Genomic DNA, 20,443 nt, shown 5'->3' on the forward strand with positions numbered 1-20,443 from the left:
GGGGGGGGAATTGCTCTGCCGCGATCTAACGCAATGCAATTGAAAAGCAGGTGTGGGAATATTTTGCTCGAAATTAGACTGGTCCTTTTCTCTGCGCCTTCCAGATTTCACCCCTATTTTTCAAGCAGAGTTTCTAGCAGTTGTACTTGCTCTACGCAAGCTAGACCCCTCTATTACAGCAGTTGCAGTAATTACTGATTCTTTATCTTTGTGTTCGTCCCTCGCTGCACATGTTGACGGTCCCATTTTATCAACTTTCTTATCTCTACTTCCTCCGCATTTGAGCCTTGTTCATTTAGTATGGGTTCCCGGTCACAGCAGTGTGATAGTAAATGAGATTGCTGATAATCTCGCAAAGGCTTCCCTCAGCGGCCCCGTGTTGCCAATCATCCCGGCTACAGCCTATATTACAGCATCTAGATTTCGGCGACGTGCTTTTTTAAGCACGCAAGACACTTCACTTTTAACATCGGCGGATTATGAGCACCTTAAATATTATTGGAACAGGAAAATTTGTTGCTCTCGGCAGCTTGAAGTATCACTGACGAGGCTGCGCTGCCGCAACCCCCCTCTAAATTTCTATTTACACGAGTCGGGTTTGGCGCTCTCTCCACTTTGTGCATTTTGCCGTGAGCCTGAATCTATTGAACATTTTTGGCTGTATTGTCGCCGATTCAACTCTCTGAGAAAACGGTTGCTGGAGGAGCCCTTGCAGCATCTTGGCTTTAGTTTGAGCAGCCCGCTCTTGCTATCATTTGGCGCCACCACATTTGGGTTCAGCCACAGATCTGTTTGTACCGCTGTTCTAAATTTCCTGATAGAATCTCACCGACTGCCTTGCTAAGTGTTCCAACCTTTTCTTTTCTATCAATTATTACATTTTGACTAAATCATTAATATTTAATCCCTCTCTTTATTATTATTCTTAAAATTTTAAAATCAGAACACTCATCCCTTTTCTGTTCATGACGAAAAATTCACCGGTGTTGCGCTCCCACGTGCTTTTCCTTTTGCTAACTGCGTTCAGGTGAATAGCCACCCGATTCTTGGCCGATCCCCCAGTGTGGGTATGTGCCATCTTTTTATAGGCTAACAACAACAACAACTCGGAGAGGCTTGGGCAGGCGTTGAAAACTGGTGTGGTGCACCACCCCATCGCACCGCATCGACGAAACATGTATTGGGAGCTAGGAGACAGAGAGAGAAAAACTTTATATGGTCCATTAAGGGTTTAGCGTTCGGTCTTCGTCTGCATCGCTGCAGACTCTTGACCTTCAAATCAGGGTTGGGCCCATAGTCCAGGGCTCCACTGAGTCGCGCTGCTTCGCTTGCGTGCTGCACCATTGCCCTTTGGGCGGCGATCTCGCAGCTGGTGAGCCGGCGCTCCCGCTGCTCCGCACTCGGGGTTTTGTGTTGGTGGAACGTGTAGTTTCGCTTACACTCCCAGGTTATATGGTGAAGCGTCGGGGTTGCCCCGCACCACGGGCATGTGTTCCTATACTGTGTACGATACATCTTGCAAAGTATATGTAAGTTAAAGAATGTTCCCGTTTGCAGCCTCCGCCAACTAGCTGCTTCTTGTTGTGTTAGCCCCTTATGTGGCAGGAAGTATCTAATTCTCCTGCCTTTTTGATAGTTTAGGTGTTCTGAAAATCCGATCTCCACGCTGAAGTGCTGTCCCAGAGCGTATGGCCGCTCGACTCGGTACAAGATCTCTCGAGCAAAGTTGTCTGCCCTTTCCTTTCCTTCTATCCCCGTGTGTGCCGGAATCCAGATTAATTTGTGGACTGCTGTTTTTCTCAGGTGTACTGCTTCTCGGAGGATAGCTAAGGCAGCCCTGCAGATTCTACCTTTCGTATAGCATATGGGAGCTAGGAAAAATTTGCTGCCTGTGACGCGTCGCCTTGCTTCCTTGAATGCAATGTTTTCATTTCTTTTGAGAGTTATTATTTCCTTTTCTACTTTCCATTCTGAGCACGATCGTGAGTAGGCTGGGTTATCCTTGCCACAGTTCGCACGGTGTGGAGGAGTAGTGCATTTATCAGAGACGTGATCGTTTGAAGAGCATTTTGCACATTTTTGTTCACCACGGCAGCTCTATGATCCATGGCCAAATCTGGCACCTAAAGCAGCGGCGGGAGTTAGGGATGTATGTTCTGACTGATATCTTTGTGTAGCCAACGTTTATTGAGTCAGGCAGTGTGCAGGAGGCAGAGGTGAGAACTAGGCGCTTAGTAGTGATTTCCTTGTTTTCTTTTCGGATTTTTATTCTGTGGACATTTGTTTCATGCTGTTCCTTTAGCCCTTATAATATTTGTTCCTCTGTCAGGAAGATGAGGTCATATTCTGATATTACGCCACGCACAGTATGAAGCGACCTGCGAGGTGTTATAGTGACTGGGGTTTCTCCAAAGGCGGTAATGTTTGAGAGTTAGGGAAGTTGGGCTTTATCGCATATCTCAAGTAATAGGTCACCACTGGCTAACTTCGTCGCCTTGTAGCCAGGGCCCAAAGTTTCTGTGACTGTCTTTTCAACTAGAAAAGGAGAAATCATCCGAGCTGTGTTTTTTCTTTTGAATCGCTGTGCACTATGCGGAATTTTGCAAGGGGTTCTTTCTTTGTACTCAGGAGCCATAAAATGTGGTTGTTGTTCGGCCGTGGGGCCAGCCGCCCACCATGGAGCCAAACAAGGGGACGGGACAGCGACTTGGAAACAAGTCCTACCCACGCCAGCTGTACGGCGCCGCTCAAACCCAGTCTGAAGTAACTCAGGGCAGTTACTCACACAGGGTTAACCCTCGCCGCCAGTATGAAGGAAAAAGTAATTAAGAGAGGAGAAGACAGGAGATTTGTGAGAAAGGAGATAGGAAAGTGAAAGATAGAGGGGAGGACAGGAAAAGGCGACTGCCGATTTCCCTCAGTCGAGTCAGGCCGGAGGTGCCGTCTACAGGAAACTGGGGCCAAAGTGGTGTGTTGCCTCCGACAAGGGGCCTTAAAGGTCCAAACACTCGGCATCGGCACAACCACCAGGACCCCCTTTTTCCGCAGACACGGCGATGCCACGCACGGCTAGGCGCGGGTGCTCGGGTCCGTGCTCATGCACTGTTCACCATCATCCCCCTGATGACCCTCCAGATGCTCGGGAACCCGTGGTGTCGCCACTCACCAACGCCTGCAAGCTGAAGACGCCCCACAGCAGGGACATCCGAACCTTGAGAGTAGGGTGCCTCGATGGCCAGCGCCGCTTTTAGGGTGAAGACTCCGCTTTCGGCGGGGGCATGTTGGGTCCCACTCTCAAGTTGGGCTGCACTGAGCGCAATGCAGCCGCGCGCCGTTTCGAAGAGAAAACTGCAGCTGTTGGATCAGTGAACAGGGAATCAGAGTTAGTTACTTTAAAGTATACCATCTTTCGCAGCTAATCTCCCAAAGCGGCGCCTTGTGAACAGTCGGTGCGCTCATGTGTGTTGGTTCTCTTCTGTCCGTCCCTTTTGCGCTATGTTCCTTCATAATAGCATTGCACTGGAATTTTGCGTAGCATCTTCCAGTGCTATCTCTTGACCGGCATTTCCATTACTTTTCCAACATTTAGGATTACTTATTTCGAGCTGCAGTTGTATATTTGCCAAAGACAGCCATTAAACAGCTTCCCGTTGGCCATGAAATGCGCCTTTTATGTCTGCTAATTTCAATAATTATAAGCATGCAAAGTTAACTTGTGCATTATACCTCCGCCCCCCGCAGAAAGTGTTTTGAAAAGCAAGCGTTTTGCACGTCTTACATCGCATACTTTGGAATTAACTCTTGGTCCAGACACGTGATTTGACCTGCAATTGCTGTTTTTTTCGGCGCGCGCTGTCACGAGCAAAGCGAAATAGCCGATGGCCTTTAATAGTGTGGGAAGAACTCCCGGGAACACGACAGTCCCTTATAACTTGGTCTCTGACTGCTGCATCACACACACAACACATCTCACTTGCTGCAAAGGGGCGTGGCCCGATGGCCAAAATTGCTTGTTTTCGTCTCGGTTTCACATGTTTGGTGCCTCCTCCGCCGCCTTCCTTCTCCCGATTAGAGACGCCTTGTTGTCGTTACGCGTCACGGCCTTTCTTGTCCCGAATACAGCCGCCTCGGTGCACATCGCACCTTCCGCACCACGCTGTCAGAAGTCGCATGTTCTGTCCACCAGACCAGAAGCACTTGCGCCGATGACGTAGGCCAGGAAAGCTGAAAGGCGAGTGTTAAAACTAGCCAGGTGACATTGAAATTTGCCGAGGAGCTTTTTCACAACTTGAGTACAATAACGTTTTTCAATAAGGAAGCCGTATTATTTAGGCGCTCTTGCGGGCAAGCGAGCATGTGAAGCTATCGTTGCAGCGTTTTGTTCAGTTTATTATCTGTTTTATCTTATTGCCAAGAAGGCATTATAACCCCTTCCCTCTCTCTACTTCTTTGCGCCAGCTCACTACTAATATCCTGGTGCCAAACCTACCATCTGTGCGTCAGTAAGCAAAGAAGTCGAGGCCGCGCGACGCCAGCAAAAGGCGGCTTTTTTCTCCAGTAATTGTTTATTTTCCTTCCTTTTTGTGTCAATTGTAAAGAAACCACAACCGGGGAAAAGAGGCTCTTTTCATTTCCGTCACGCAGGCACGTAAGTAAAATTATTCACTCATGTTTCTGGAAAACCATGTCCCATAGATTTTTTTTGCCTATTTTGTTGACTGCAACAGAGATGAGACCTTGTCGGTCGTGTTCACTAGGCAGCGTCTTTCTACGCGCTTTACCTGAAATTTGGTTTTCCAACCAGCCCAGACCAATACTTCATTGAGTGATGACGACTATTTACTGAGGCAGCAAGCCAGCGTCTTTTTCCAACTGGAGCAGACGGCTCCGCAGAAGCAACCTGTGTTGCTGCGGCTCCTGTGTGTTACTTTAGCCTGGCGGGGACGACGTTATTCAAAAGAAGTAGTCATTGGAGGCTGATTTTGCGAGGTCTCTTTGTGGATCAGTCACTTTTAATGATTTTTTTCGTGTTTTGAAATGAAAAGAATAAATTGTAACGTTAAATTGCATCGTTTTTCTTGGACCAACTGATGAGCATGAAATTTGCAGCATTTTTACCTCTTTCAAGAACAGTAAAGCCTGCGATATTGATGGCATTCATATAGGACCGGTGAAGCGTGTTATCAGTCTGGTAGCTCCTGCACTTACCTACATATATAACCTTGCTTTGTTTTCTGGGCAGTCTCCCAAATTAATGCAGATTTATAAAGTTATTGTGCTTTTTAAAAGTGGAGACAAAAATAATATTTCAAATTATAGGCCTATACCCATCCTACCAGTTTTTTCTAAAGGTTTAGAAAAGGTTATCCACCGTAGACTAACGAAGTTTTGCGCTAAATTCTCCTTACTTACTTCATACCTGTACGGGTTTTTGGAGGGCAAGTCTACTGAAACCGCCTTGTTGATGCAAAAAGAGATTGTTTTGAGTGCTTTAGAAAATAAACAGATACGTCTAGGTGTATTTACAGATTTTTCTAAGGCATTCGACCGACTTAATCACCAGCGTTTATAAAGAAAATTGGAAATTTTAGGCATTCGTGGCACTCCTCTGTCCCTTACAAAGTCATATTTGCAGCATCGTCTTCAATGTGTAGAAATAACAAAGGAGGCCTCATCTTTTTTTACTATTAAAACCGGTGCTCCACAGGGTAGCATTTTTGGTCCGCTCTTGTTTCTTTTGTACATAAATGACATCACGAACATCGACAACACACCAGAGTACATATTATACGCAGACGACACAACTATGCTTTTTTAAGGCGACACTCCTGATTCAATAATTCCAGTTGTAGACAGTACACTAGGAAAACTGAGGGCTTGGACTGAACAAAATTCCCTAATCATCAATACACAAAAGACAACAGCAGTTGTACAGCGGTTTATTGGCACGATGGAAGCGCCGGCTACGAAGACCTTGGCACACGCAATCTACGAGGCAGAGAGCCGAGAGACCAGACAAAAGCGGCAGTGTTCCATCCAGCACGAGCATCCAACCGGCGGCGCGAGCGCTTCGTCGTCGTTGGCTTCGGGGCTGGTTCATATTCTTCATTCCAAGTGCCCCGGCAGAAAGAGGGAGCCATCCTGGCGACTCAAGGAGAGGAGACTACGAGGGGGCTATAATACGGCTTCAAGCGGCTGACGTGAACGACGTCGCGGCCACGGCGGCGATGGTCCGAAAAAGGTATCACCGGTTCGATAATATAGTTGACCGGTGACGTACGCTCCAAGATTCGGTAAGGGCCGATGTGCAGGGGCCGAAAATTTGGACGTATTCGGAAGAGAGAGCCAGACCAGTGAGCCAGTGGAGAAGTGAACCGCGGGCGTGTCTTGATCGGAAGCATGGGTACGGAGACCTTGACGTTCGGCGGTGAAGGAGCGAGCCAACTGGCGGCACTGCTCAGCATGGCGGGTGATGTCAGAGAGGGAAGCATATTCCGAGCTGTCGGGGTTGTAGGGAAGGATTGTATCCAATATAAAAGAAGGTTCGCGTCAGAATAAAAGAAAGAATGGGGAAAAGCCGGTGGTTGCTTGAGAGGCGGTGTTATATGCATAGGTGACGAACGGAAGAACCTGATCCCAATTGGAGCTGTCGGAGTGAATGTACATGGCGATCATGTCCCCAAGAGTACGGTTGAAGCGTTCGGTGAGGCCGTTGGTTTGATGGTGGTAAGCAGATGTGGTGCGGTGGACTGTGTGGCACGCAGCGAGAAGCTCGTGAAGAACTTCAGACAAGAAAACACGGCCGCGGTCACTGAGAAGTTCGCGAGGAGCGCCGTGACGCAGGACAAAGTGATGACGAAGGAAGAAGGCTGCATCGCGAGCAGTAGCCGCAGGTAGGGCAGCGGTCTCAGCATACCGAGTGAGGTGGTCCACGGCGACTATGATCCAGTGATTCCCAGCGGTCGTGAAGGGAAGTGGCCCATATAGGTCGATGCCCACACGATCAAAAGGGCAAGCCGGACACGGTATTGGCTGTAACGGGGCAGTCGAAGGGCGAGGTGTCGACTTCCGCTGCTGACAGGCCGTGCAGGAGCGAACGTAGCGACGAACGAAGTTATACATGTCCCGCCAATAGTACCTCTGGCGTAGTCGCTCGTACGTTTTCAGCGAGCCAGCGTGAGCGCTCTGAGGATCGGCATGGTGGTGTTCACAAATCTCAGTGCGGAGATGTCGGGGAATCACGAGAAGCCACTTGCGGCCGTCTGGACGATAGTTGCGCCGGTACAGAAGACCGTCTCGAAGGGCAAAATGGGAAGCCTGGCGACGAAGTGCTCGAGGGAAGGAGGCAGTAGAGGGTGCACGAAGTACGTCGAGCAACGATGAAATCCATGGATCTTGGCGTTGTTGATGGGGCATGTCCATGGTAGTGAGCGCTGCGAGTAGGGATGAAGATATTGGCGAAGGGGGCGCCGGAGAGGGCAGTGGGGAGCGGGACAAGGCGTCGGCGTCGGAGTGCTTGCGGCCCGATCCGTAAACTACGGTGATATCGAATTCCAGAAGACGGAGGGCCCAGCGGCCTAGGCGCCCTGAGGGATCTTTGAATGAAGCCAACCAGCACAAAGCGTGATGATCGGTGACGACGGTGAACGGGCGGCCATATAAGTATGGGCGGAATTTTGTTAGAGCCCACACTACGGCGAGACACTCCTTTTCCGTCACGGTGTAGTTCGACTCAGCCTTGGTGAGGGCACGGCTGGCGTACGCAACGACGTATTCAGGAAATTCGGGCTTGCGCTGGGCAACGACAGCCCCAAGGCCGATTCCGCTTGCGTCGGTGAGCACTTCAGTAGGGGCACTGGGGTCGTAGTGTCGAAGGATAGGTGGTGAGGTGAGAAAACGACGGAGCGCAGCAAAAGCGTCGTCGCAGGCCGAGTCCCACGTAGACAGGTTGGCGGGACCATTAAGAAGTTTCGGCAGGGGCGCGACGATGGAGGCGAAATTGGGAACAAATCGCCGAAAATAGGAGCAGAGACCCACATATCGGCGCACTTGTTTTGTAGAAGTCGGTTTAGGGAAGTCAGCGACAGCACGGTGTTTGTCAGGATCGGGCAGGACGCCGTCTTTGGAGACGAGGTGGCCGAGTATTGTCAGCTGCCGGGCACCAAAGTGACATTTTTTGAGATTAGGTTGAAGGCCAGCATTGGTGAGGCAGCTCAGTATCTGGCGCAAGCGCTTGAGATGCGTCGGAAAATCGGGCGAAAACACAACATCATCTAAATACCAGAGACAAACAGTCCACTTCAGGCCGCGCAAGATGTTGTCCATCATTCGTTCAAACGTTGCGGGAGCGCTACAGAGGCCGAATGGCATCACGTTGAACTCATAGAGTCCGTCAGGGGTGACGAACGCCGTTTTAGGACGGTCGGACTCAGCCATCGGGACTTTCCAATAGCCGGAACGGAGATCCAGGGAGGAGAAGAACTCGGCGCCTTGCAAGCAGTCAAGGGTGTCGTCAATACGTGGTAGCGGGTAGACGTCTTTGCGCGTGATTTTTTTGAGTCGGCGATAGTCCACGCAAAATCGTATCGAGCCATCCTTCTTTTTAACGAGGACGACTGGGGACGACCAAGGACTGGCGGAAGGTTGAATAATGCCGCGTTGTAGCATGTCGTCAACTTGCTCAGTTATGACGCGGCGCTCGGGAGGCGACACACGGTAGGGGCGCTGACGGAGAGTAGCATGGGTTCCGGTGTCAATGTGGTGCTCGACAGTGGTCGCACGGCCTAAAGAAGTCGACTGGTGGTCAAACGATGAGCGAAACTGGTTGAGCAGGGCAAGGAGCTGCGCGCGTTGAGCAGTGTCGAGAGCGCGGTCAATGCAGCGGTAGAAAATGTCCGATGACAAAGCTGGAGTAGCACCACGTGGGGGGAGGGCAGCGACTTCGGCACTGGAGGAGGTTACATCAGTGTCTAAGGAAGAGATCAAAGCAGCGGTTTCAAAATGCCGAGGCACTCGCCACGGAGGAGGGAGAGCGCGGAGAATGAGGTGTTAGAGACGAGGATGGCGGCAGCACCGTGGTGAATGTCGATGACGGCGAAGGGAAGACATAGGTGTCGGCGAGAGGCAAGTACAGGGGAAGGCATGAAGAGAACGGTGGCGTCAAAAACTGAGGCGGCGCAAACAGGGACAAGCACGGCACTGTCAGGGGGAATGTCAGTGTCCTCGGCGACAACAAGCTTAGCAGCACAATGAATCAGAGGCTCGTCGAGGAGCGCATCGCAGAGTGGAGAGAAGACGACGTGCGCACGGGCACAGTCAATGACGGCACTGTGCAGGGAGACAAAATCCCATCCAATGATGACGTCATGGGAGCTGGCACGGAGGACTAAAATTTCGACAACATACAAAACATCGGCGATGACGACGCGTGCTGTGCAAGCGGCAGAGGGATGAACGGTATCGGCGCTGGCGGTACGGAGTGAGAGTCCAGAAGATGGGGTTGTAACTTTGCAAAGCGAGCGGCAGAATTTTTCGTGAATAACAGAAACGGTGGCCCCAGTGTCCACAAGCGCAAGTGTCTTGACTCCGTCGACAAAAACGTCAAGAAGGTTCGGCGGGGAAAGGCAAGGACTTAAGCAGGGCGATGAGTGCGCAGTTCGTGTCCCCGGAACTGCGGCTGCTAGTTTTCCGAATCGGCGCGGACGTTGCGACGCCTCATGGGCGACAATGAGCGGCGGCGAGGCGAAGCCGAGCGGTGGGAAACGTAGGGCTGGCGACCGTGCTCGCGGTCAGGAGAGGACTCCTGAGGTTGTGGTCCGAAACGTGGGCGAAAGGTACGGTCTGCATCAGGGTAGTCTGGCAGAGGGTGGACAGGCGCATGCAGAGTACGTCGACAGAGGCGCGCGACGTGGCCCGGAAGACCGCAGGCGTAGCATATCGGTCGATTGTCAGCCGTGCGCCAAGGGTTGTAGGTAGGGGGCGTGAAGCGGGTCCGTGGAGCAGCAGGCGCAGGCACCAATTGAGGAACGTACGTATAAGCCTGCGGTCGCGGTGGTCGCGCGACAGCCTCGGCATACGTGAGAGGAACGGGAGTGGGGGCAGGCGGCACTTCAACTGGAGGACCGTAGCTCAACGGAGCAGCAACAGGCGGTGGCGGGGTCGGGGAAGGCCGACCTGGGGATCCAAGGGGGCTGGTTGTGGAAGAGGAGGGAGGGCGTCAGCGACCGCCTGCGTGATGGCGTGCCGAATCTCAGCGCTGAGGGGGGACGGTGTCTGATGTTGGCGAGATAGGAGCAAGAGCTGCCGGCCGACCTCGTCCCGCACAAAGTCTTTGATGGTAGCAAGTAGATCTGGATTGATGGCCAGGCCGGAGATGGAGTCGGCAGGCGGAGGAGGCCGACGAGCGCAAAGACGTTGCTTGCGCAACTCGTCGAAACTCTGGCAAAGGGTATACACCGAGGTAACGGTGGTGGGACTCTTCGCTAACAACAGCTGAAAAGCATCGTCATCGATACCCTTCATGATGTGTTCGATCTTGTCAGCCTCGGACATAGCCGGATCAACACGCTTGCAGAGGTCTACTACGTCTTCAATGTAGCTGGTGAAAGTCTCATCCGTGTGCTGAGCTCGGACGCGCAGGCTTTGCTCAGCGCGCAGTTTCCGCACTGCAGGACGGCCGAAAACCTCCGCAAGGGTGCTCTTTAGAACGGCCCAAGTGGGAATGTCGGCCTCGTGGTTGCGGCACCAGAGGTTCGCGACATCGCTGAGGTAGAAGATGACGTTGGTAAGCTTGACGCGGTCGTCCCAGTTGTTGTGGCGGCTCACCCGTTCGTGTGATTCCAGCCAATCGTCCACGTCCTGGTCGCTATGGCCGCTGAAGACAGCGGGGTCGCGCTGCCGGACGGCACCGGAGCAGATGACTGGCTGCGACGTGGCGGCGGGCTCTTGACTGGCCTTGGTAGTGGACATCGGGATGGTGCGGCTGCGAAGGTCCACGGTGATGGTGAAAAGGGGAACACAGCAACCTCCACCAAATGTAGAGCGGTTTATTGGCACGATGGAAGCGCCGGCTACGAAGACCTTGGCACAAGCAATCTACGAGGCAGAGAGCCGAGAGACCAGACACAAGCGGCAGTGTTCCATCCAGCACGAGCATCCAACCGACGGCGCGAGCGCTTCGTCGTCGTTGGCTTCGGGGCTGGTTCATCTTCTTCATTCCACAGTCATATTCCACCCCAGGCAATGTATAATTTTTAAAAACTTTGTTTTATGCATGGGGGACTCCATTATAAACGTTGTACATTCTGTTAAAGCACTAGCAGTTATTTTTCACAAAAATTTGAGTCAGAACGCTCAGATTGACAATGTTGCATCTAAACTTTCAAAATGCACGGGTGTTCTTGCAAGATATCGCTCCTGTTTGCCAATGTCAATCAAACTCATAGTGTACAATGCACTGTTTTTGCCCTATCTCAGTTATTGTTTTTTGGTCTGGGGCTGTACCACGGAGACAAATATCCAAAAACTTTTTCGACTGCAAAAGAAAGCAATTCGTTTTGTTGCAAATGCTGAATACCCAATTCACAAGGACGAGTTGTTTACTCGCCTCAATATCATCAAAATTCCAAAGCTCTACGAATTACTTAGCCACAAGGTATAAAAAATCCCTTCATCATATCCATGATAGTTTTCTAGATATGTGTGCGCTAAAACCATATGATCTAACATATACTCTTCGAAATCCCGAATTTTGGTGGATCCCTTTTTCACGCACTACATATGGTGATCAAATGCTGCGCCATAACGTTCCAGTACTGCTAAATAAGCTTATCTTGAACAACGTCTGTATTTACACCTGCAATGAGAAAGACATCCGGGACATAAGTTTACAATTGTAGTGTTATGTTGTTTGTGCCTGAGACAGCAGATTAATCACTTGATGCACTTCTGTTTGTGGTATATTTTGAGATCTAGTGACCACCTTGCTTGACATGTTTCTTGAGTTACCAGAATGTATATCTTAAGTGCCGAATTTTTTGCGCTTTATTTCGCACGCAAATATTATTCGTGTTCTTTTTTTTTGTCTTGTTTTGTACACGTGTCCCCCACGCTGCAAGCCATGTATACGGGGGGTTCAGGCTATTTCAAGTGGAAGTTGTTTCCACTTTTTGCCTGAACCAACCCTCATCATTTTGTGATGAAAATAAAACGATTGATTGATTGATAGGCACCTAATTTTTGTGGCATGTTTTCTTTTCTGCAACGGTGGGGAAGACACTACAATGCATGAATTACCCTGTGATATATATATGCGCCTACGACCGCTAAATAATTTATAATCAATTTTTTTCTGTCAAACTGTTTACCTTTCAGTTTCAAAAGCCGAACGATAGCTGTGATGTTAGGTCACGTGAGGCATAGAAGAACTGCGATATGATCGCTGCTTTATTGTTTTAATTCACCACTGTCCTGAAGCCAGCCTGCCTCATATTGCAGTTCTCAATGTTTCACGTGACCTATAACCTCTCTGGCGTCACAGTCATCGTCCGGCTATTCAAACCGAAGCTGAAACAGCACGAGAAAGAAATCAGATTATAAAATAGTTAGCTGTAGTGGACACGGTAATCTTTGAATATAAATGCCTTACGCCTCAGTGCAAAGAAGAAAACACGCACCAAAAAGTTAGGTGTCCATTCTCCTTTAAATCTGCCCTCGAATAAAGTACTTGGTCACAACAAACTAGAAAGACATCGCCGAATAGCATCATGAGTCTACTTGTCAAAATCGTCCAAAGGCAAATGCTTCACCTGAATTATTTTGTTCCGGTAAAAGCCACAAAGAGGTGGACGAAGAAGACGAAGACCTAGTGGGTGGCTCACCTCTTCACGCTTCAAGTATAATATTTCTTAGTCAACTTGCCGCCTTTTTTAGTGCTGCCTGGTCTCGATTCCATACCCGCAGATATGTTACGTGCAGTCTCTCCTTGATCGCATAAATATTCATTTCACAGATGTCCGCCAAATATATAACAACTCCTCATCTGTCCACATTGAATTCGATGACATTTTTCCATCGAATGCTAAGCTGCAGCTTTTCCCCGCTTCTTCAGGGTCTATTGCAGGACCACCTAAGGTCCTTTCCCTCTCATGTTCTTATTGCTACCGATGCTTCGCAGGATCGCGAAAAGGTAGGTGTGAGAATTTTTTCGCCTTCACTGGATTGGTCTTTTTCTCTCCGTTTTCCTGACTTCACTCAAATTTTTCTGGCTGAATTATTAGCAGTAATCTTAGCCTTACGAAAATTAGAGTCTACCGTTTCCCAAGTACTGGTTATGACAGACTCTCTGTCCATTTGCTTTTCCTTATCCTCACCCACTGACTCTCGGCCATTACGCCTCTTTAAGTTCCTGATTCCGCTCCATCTAAATTCGGTAAGGTTGCTTTGGGTACGAAGTCACATGGGCTTTCACTTAAATGAGGTTGCAGATTCCTTAGCAAGAGCCTCTCTCTGCGGCCCAATTGTTGCTGTCCTGCCATCGTGTGCATATACAGCTGATTTCGCAGCTACACAATATTTCAGGAATTTGATTCCGGTCGCGGCAACGTGGTCAGTTCGTCGTGTCTTGTGGTCGGGGCGGTGGACGGGGCTGGGGTAAGCGGCGAGGTCGGTTCAGGTCTGGCGGGCTGGGCACAGCCGGGCGGTGCGGACCAGGCACACACGGCCGACGACCACGGCAGGCGCAGGACGCCGAAGCTCCGGGACCAGGATGGCGATGAAGGGACCCCAGCACCTCACACCAAATGTTACGTGGCGGCCAGCCGAAGAAAGAGACACGATGATCGATGGAAATGAGATGATTTAATGGCTGCCGGCCTAGCGCGAGCGCTCCTGCCCACGCCACTGCGCAGTTCGTCGTCTTCTTCGTCACAATATTAAGGAAGCCAACAGTCACCGAAACCGAGGTGCATAGGGGAATGTTTTCTTTTTTTTTAATTTCTAATGCCAATTAATTGGTTTAAAGAAAATTACTTATAAACCAGCAGAAAAAACAACCATGCCGCCAGTGGGATCCGAACCCACGACCTCCGAATATCGCGTCCGGTGCTCTTACCAACACCTACGGCGACGGCTGTCCAATCTGCTGCTTTCGTGGGTATTTATGTTTTGCGTCTAAGCGAACCTTGAGAGTGTTCACCAGCGCCACCCTCGTCCATAGCGGTGGACGTAGCACGTCCTGTAATACCGCAAGTGACACGTAGAACGTCATGTAACGAGGAGGGCGGAAACTGTGCGAGAGCCCTCTTGTGCTACCTATGGCATCAAGACTGCCAGAACCGAGACCCTCGTTAAGCTATTAGCAGAGAAGTTAAGGGAAATGAGGGGCTCGTTTGACAAACATATTAAGGAAGCCAACAGTCACCGAAACCGAAGTGCATAGTGGAATGTTCTCTTTTTTTAATTTCTAATGCCAATTAATTTGTTTAAAAAAATTACTTATAAACCAGCAGAAAAAACAACCATGCCGCCGGTGGGATTAGTTGGTGTATTTCACACACAATTTCAGCAGTGAAAGTACGAGACACCAGGATACGAAGAACTGCGTTGTCCTGTGCTCTTCTGCTGGTGTCTAGAACATTCGCTGGTGGAGTTATATATGATACTGAAGCACTTGACGGCCATAATTATTTGGGGTTCTGGTGACATTCTACATTTATGGGTAACGAGTAAGTAGTAAGTTCAATGTTCTCAAGTTTAACATTTCAGCGATAGCGTTGCAATTTCTCAGGTAACCTAGATAGAATTCTATTATTAGTCTGGCTGTGTGTTTGCTTTATTTTAGTTCGGGCATTTTTTTCAAGACTAGTTCAGAGTGGTTTTCAAAGGGTAGATATTGAGTAACAAGGAAGATTTATTTACTAAAGTAACAATTTGTTATTCTTAGATGCGGTTTCGAGCTACATACTAATTGGCAATGCTATATATGGGGGGCGAATAACGCATTATAAATTAAGAGTTTTACTGGTAAAATGTATGTCTATTTCTGTTCGACAGGCCTGCAGTGCAGCTAAGTTTCTGAGCGACGAAATTAACTTGGTTGTCCCACAATGAATAATAGAAAAATACCCCCCAAAGAAAGGATCCTAATACTTATAAAAATTTCAATCTCTGCTAAATGATATGTAACGGTTCGGTCTCTTGGAATAAGCGTAGATCTAGTTTTATAAAATTATGGCTTTCGTTTTGTTTGTATTAACATTTTTAGAGTCCTGCATGGACAAAGTGCTCAACTTACGAAGAAATACCCTTGCTTGGTGAATGGACTTGGCTGGACAGGAGGACGATTTTAATATATTAATGTCGTCAATGTAGATTGCTACATTTGCCACTTTGTGGACATAAGCAATGTCATTTATGTAGAGGTTGAAAATGAGCGTGCCAAGAATCCCCTTCAGGGGCGCCTAGAACACTTTCATTGAAATGTGAATTTAATTTCTTTATTCACGCTAACTGTCGCATGTTTGTGATGTAGGACTTCAAAACTTCAAACGGGAGGCCTCTTATACCGCATCTTTCAAGCATTTTAAACAATATATTCTCATTAACAAAATCATAAGCCTGGGTAGAGTCTGGGTAGAGTGAACAAATATGACGATCGTCAAGCGATTGTTACTAATGGTAAATTCCTTTTTGTCTAGAAACTCAAGCTCCATTCACATGATTTGAGAAACCAAACCCACTCATTCAGAGGAAATGATGCCTTGAATGAAACGAAGATATTTATTCGCAAATACCTTTTAAAATATTTGAAAAATATTGAGAGAATGGCAATTGGACGGCATTTACGGAAACCTGTTTTATCACCCTGCCCTTCCAGGGCTACAGATCTTGCATTCTTCTTTCGAAGAAGAGGTGTGCTTGAAAGGAAAGGTGCTTGAACTGATTTTCTTGTCGCTGTAAAAAATATATTTCAAATATGCACTTATTGCCAGCTATATATCACAAATTACAAGTGTAATTCGTCATATCTGCAAGCTGTAAGCACCGCAAGAAATACATTACACTGTTGGAAACACTGCAGATTCACAGCGCTAGCTCTTCTGAGCTGGAAACGATAGCTCCACGACACTTTGACACCACACTTCTAGTCAGCGCAAAAGCTGTAAAATTTTACGCGTAGCTATCATTGCTCCTCGAAGGCAAATCCTGTAGGCGTTGAAAAAGAGCCTTTAAAGCTCGCCAACGCATATTTAGCTTTCTTTTGTGACTCTTGTTTACATGTACGGAGAGTATCTCTTTATTTTTTCCCAGCGTTCGCAAAGTCACCATTTTTCAAAGCCTGTCTTTGAGGACTGAGAGGAATGTCGTTTATAAAGATACCGTAGGCAAGCGTGGTAAAAGGCTATTCTGAATATCCTGAATGGCAAGATTTTCATTAACTTTCTCTGCTCCAGGCCTTCCAACCATGAGTAGCGGCCGCACAGGGTACTCTATGTTAAGACTGTGCTTAATCTTAGCATGATATTGACACGAGGATTGGAAGTAGAAGAAGAAAGAGATCGCAGCCTCTAGAAATAGACGACGCTGAAGTGTAGGTCCGTTTCTCTGGTGCCCTTGTTCAGCCGCTGCAGTTCCTTTTCAGTGTAACACCTGTTACACATCTGGTGGAGGTGCTGGGTACGCTTCCCGACCTACGTACGCTTCCCGACCTACGTACGCCTACGAGATAAACACGGCACTCACACCGGTCCATCAGCGCCCAAGCCGCCGCCTCCGCGGTGAGACACCTGAGTTCGGACCTCTTGACAAACCGACGAAGAAGACGCACCCTCGACCGACGGTCCCACCGGAAATGGCCACAGACAGTAGGTCCCCGGCGCCCTTCCTCTACCACACGCCGCGAACACCGCCATCTTTTCACGGCGACGTGTACGAAGATGCGGAAGACTGGCTGGACACCTTCGAGCGGGTCGCCCGCTACAACGGTTGGAGCGACGACCGTAAGCTCCATAATGTGTATTTTGCGCTCGAGGACTCCGCTAGGACATGGTACGAGAACCACGAGAGCAACCTGTCCACCTGGGTAACATTTCGTCAAAATCTCATAGCTACATTCCCCAACGCAGACCGCCGGGAGAAAGCTGAAGCTGCGCTTCGCTCCCGTAACCAGCGGACTAACGAAAGCGTCCGCATGTATGTAGAGGACATGACGCGCCTCTTCAAGCGTGCTGACCCATCCATGGTGGAGGAGACGAAACTTCGCCACCTCATGCGCGGGGTCAAGCAGGAACTTTTCGCCGGTCTTGTGCGCAGTCCACCGCGTACTGTTGCCGAATTCCTCACGGAAGCGACTACCATGGAGACGACGCTCCTGCAACGAGCCCGGCAATACAATCGGGATGTAAGCACGCTTGGGCCCACTGTTTCTTCGATGCCGCTAGGGAGTGATGCGGCCGTTTTACGGGATCTAATCAGGTAGATCGTCAGGGATTAATTACAAGCCCTCCAGCTGCCTCCCAGCGCGCCGTCTGTTACATCGCTGTCTGAAGTCGTCCGGGACGAGGTGCGCCTAGCAGCACAGCAGCAACAACTGCCTGAGATCCCAGACAGACTGAGGTCAGACCAACCTATGCATCTGTCCTCTGCCGGGCCCCAACGCCAGGCTACGACGTGAATACCGCGACTCACGCAGCGCAGCAGTCTGGTCTTTCCCGTGTGCCTGCTCGACCAGCTTATCAGCGGCCACAGAAGTGTGAAGTGTGGCCTGCACCGGACCGGCGGCCCCTTTGCTACCACTGTGGTGAGGCGTGACATCTTTACAGGGCCTGCCCGTACCGCCGAGTGGGTCTGCGTGGTTTCGCGCCCGACGACCCTTGCCCCCGGAATGGCGAACGACCATTCGAAATTGAAGCTCATCTGTCGGCCCGTCAGAGGCCTGGGACATACGGTCGCTACGATCCTAGCTCGTCATCTCCGCTGCGTTACCGTTCCCCAAGCCCTCGCCGAGACGCCGGCTACCCTGTGCGGCGTTCTCCCAGTCCACGCCGGGAAAACTAATTCCAGCGGTCTCCGGAGGCAAATCCGCTGCTGTCGGGAAAACTGAAGATCCTCCGCCGCAGATATACCGATACGCTGATTCCTCACCGGGGCAGGGTAGCGACAGCATCCGACGCGCTACTTTTGATTTGCGTGTGACGATTGACGGAACTGACACCATCGCTTTACTTGATACTGGGGTTGACTATTCTGTGATGAGCCACACCCTCGCCCAGGAATTGAGCAAAGTTTTGACACCATGGTTGGGCCCTAGCATTCGCACGGCTGGAGGTCACCTCATTAGCCCGGCCGGAAGGTGCGCAGCCCGAGTCGGCATCCGCGGTTTCGTCTACGTAAGTGAATTCGTCGTGTTGAGCGAGTGTTCGAGAAATTTGATCTTGGGCCTCGACTTTCTACAGGCAAACGGTGCTGTGATCGATCTACACGAGGCGCGAGTCACATTTTCGACGAAGCAAGCCGTGGCGCACAGTAACACAGAAGGCCCAGGAGTCAGCGCTCTGCGTATAGTCGAAGACGACGTAATGCTGCCACCACGGTCCAGTGTGCTGGTGTTAGTGAAGAACGACTCGTTTCACGACTACGAAGGTATTGCGGACAGTCACCCTTCGCTGTTGCTCGAGAAGGGTGTGGCTATCGCGCGCGGTCTTGTTGAACTGAATGACGGCTGTGCGACAGTTTTTCTGACTAATTTCACGAACGAAATTCAGCACCTCGCCAAGGGAACGGCCGTCGCCTTTCTCGACGACGTGGATAGGTTGCCGAATCTGTGCCCCGTACAGGTGAATCTTCACGACGATGCCGCACCAAGTAACGCCCTTAAGAAGGTTAAAATCAACCCGGAGTTGTCACCTCATCAGAAGAACTTTCTGTCGTCGCTACTACTTGATTTTAAAGATTGCTTCGCGGCGAGCTCCAAGGTCGGACGTACGCCGGTAGCCAAGCATCGCATTGTCACCGATTCGGCCACGCCACCAGTTTGTCAGCGTCCATACCGCGTTTCGCCTAAAGAGCGCGAAGCTATTAGGACGCAAGTCGATGAAATGCTTGCAGACGACGTTATACAGCCGTCAACAAGTCCGTGGGCGTCGCCGGTGGTCCTGGTGAAAAAGAAAGACAACACGTTGCGATTCTGTGTTGATTACAGGAAACTGAATAATGTTACCAAAAAAGGACGTATACCCACTCCCGAGGATCGATGATGCCCTTGACCGACTCCGGGACGCCAGGTTCTTCTCTTCCTTAGATCTGAAAAGCGGATATTGGCAGATCGAGGTGGACGAGCGAGACCGCGAGAAAACAGCTTTTGTGGCACCCGACGGTCTGTACGAATTTAAGGTGCTCCCGTTTAGACTTTGCTCCGCTTCGGCTACATTTCAACGCATGATGGACACTGTTTTAGCTGGTTTGAAGTGGCAGACGTGCCTTGTGTACCTGGACGACGTGGTCATCTTTTCGCCTAGCTTCGAACAACACTTGCAGCGATTGCGCATTGTCCTTCAAGCTCTTCAGTCTGCACAACTAAAGATCAAGCCAGAGAAATGCCATTTCGCCTTCGAGGAGCTCCGTTTCTTACGACATGTTGTCAGCGCACAAGGTGTTCTTACAGACCCCGACAAGACTTCCGTTGTCTCCAGTTTCCCACGCCCAACCGACAACAAGGCCCTCCGACGTTTTTTGGGCCTCTGCTCGTATTACCGCCGCTTAGTTAAAGATTTTTCTCGCCTAGCTGAGCCATTGACTGCCTCGACTCGAGATGACACACCCTTCGTATGGGGAAGTGCCCAAGACGCAGCCTTCGAGGAATTCCGCTGCCGCCTTTAAAGTCCACCAATACTAGCTCATTTTGACGAGAATGATGAGATTGATGTCCACACTGACGCCAGCAATGTCGGCCTCGGAGCGATCCTCGTACAGTGGCTGGACGGCGCAGAGCGAGTAATCGCCTACGCGAGCCGCACACTTTCTCGATCGGAACGGAACTATTCGATGACCGAAAAAGAGTGCTTTGCCGTCATCTGGGCTCTGAGTAAGTTTCGACCTTACATTTACGGCCGACCGTTTCGTGTTGTCAGCGATCATCACTCGCTATGCTGGCAGGCCAGCATTCAAGACCCTTCTGGCCGGTTGGCCAGATGGAGCCTCCGTTTACAGGAGTACTACGTTACGGTCGTCTATAAATCAGGTCGGCAGCACCAGGACGCGGACTGTTTATCACGAGCGCCCGTGGAACCGGCTACGCAAGACATCCCCGAAGATTGCCTTGTTCTTTGTGCCATTAGCATCTCCCGCATGACGCAGCTTCAACGAGCAGATTCTGAGTTGCCGCCACACATTAGGTATCTGGAGGGTTTGAATTCTCATGTACCTCGAGTGTTTCGTCGTGGACTAC

The sequence above is a fragment of the Amblyomma americanum genome, chromosome 5, assembly GCF_052857255.1.
Source record: "Amblyomma americanum isolate KBUSLIRL-KWMA chromosome 5, ASM5285725v1, whole genome shotgun sequence".
In the NCBI taxonomy this organism is placed as follows: domain Eukaryota; kingdom Metazoa; phylum Arthropoda; class Arachnida; order Ixodida; family Ixodidae; genus Amblyomma; species Amblyomma americanum.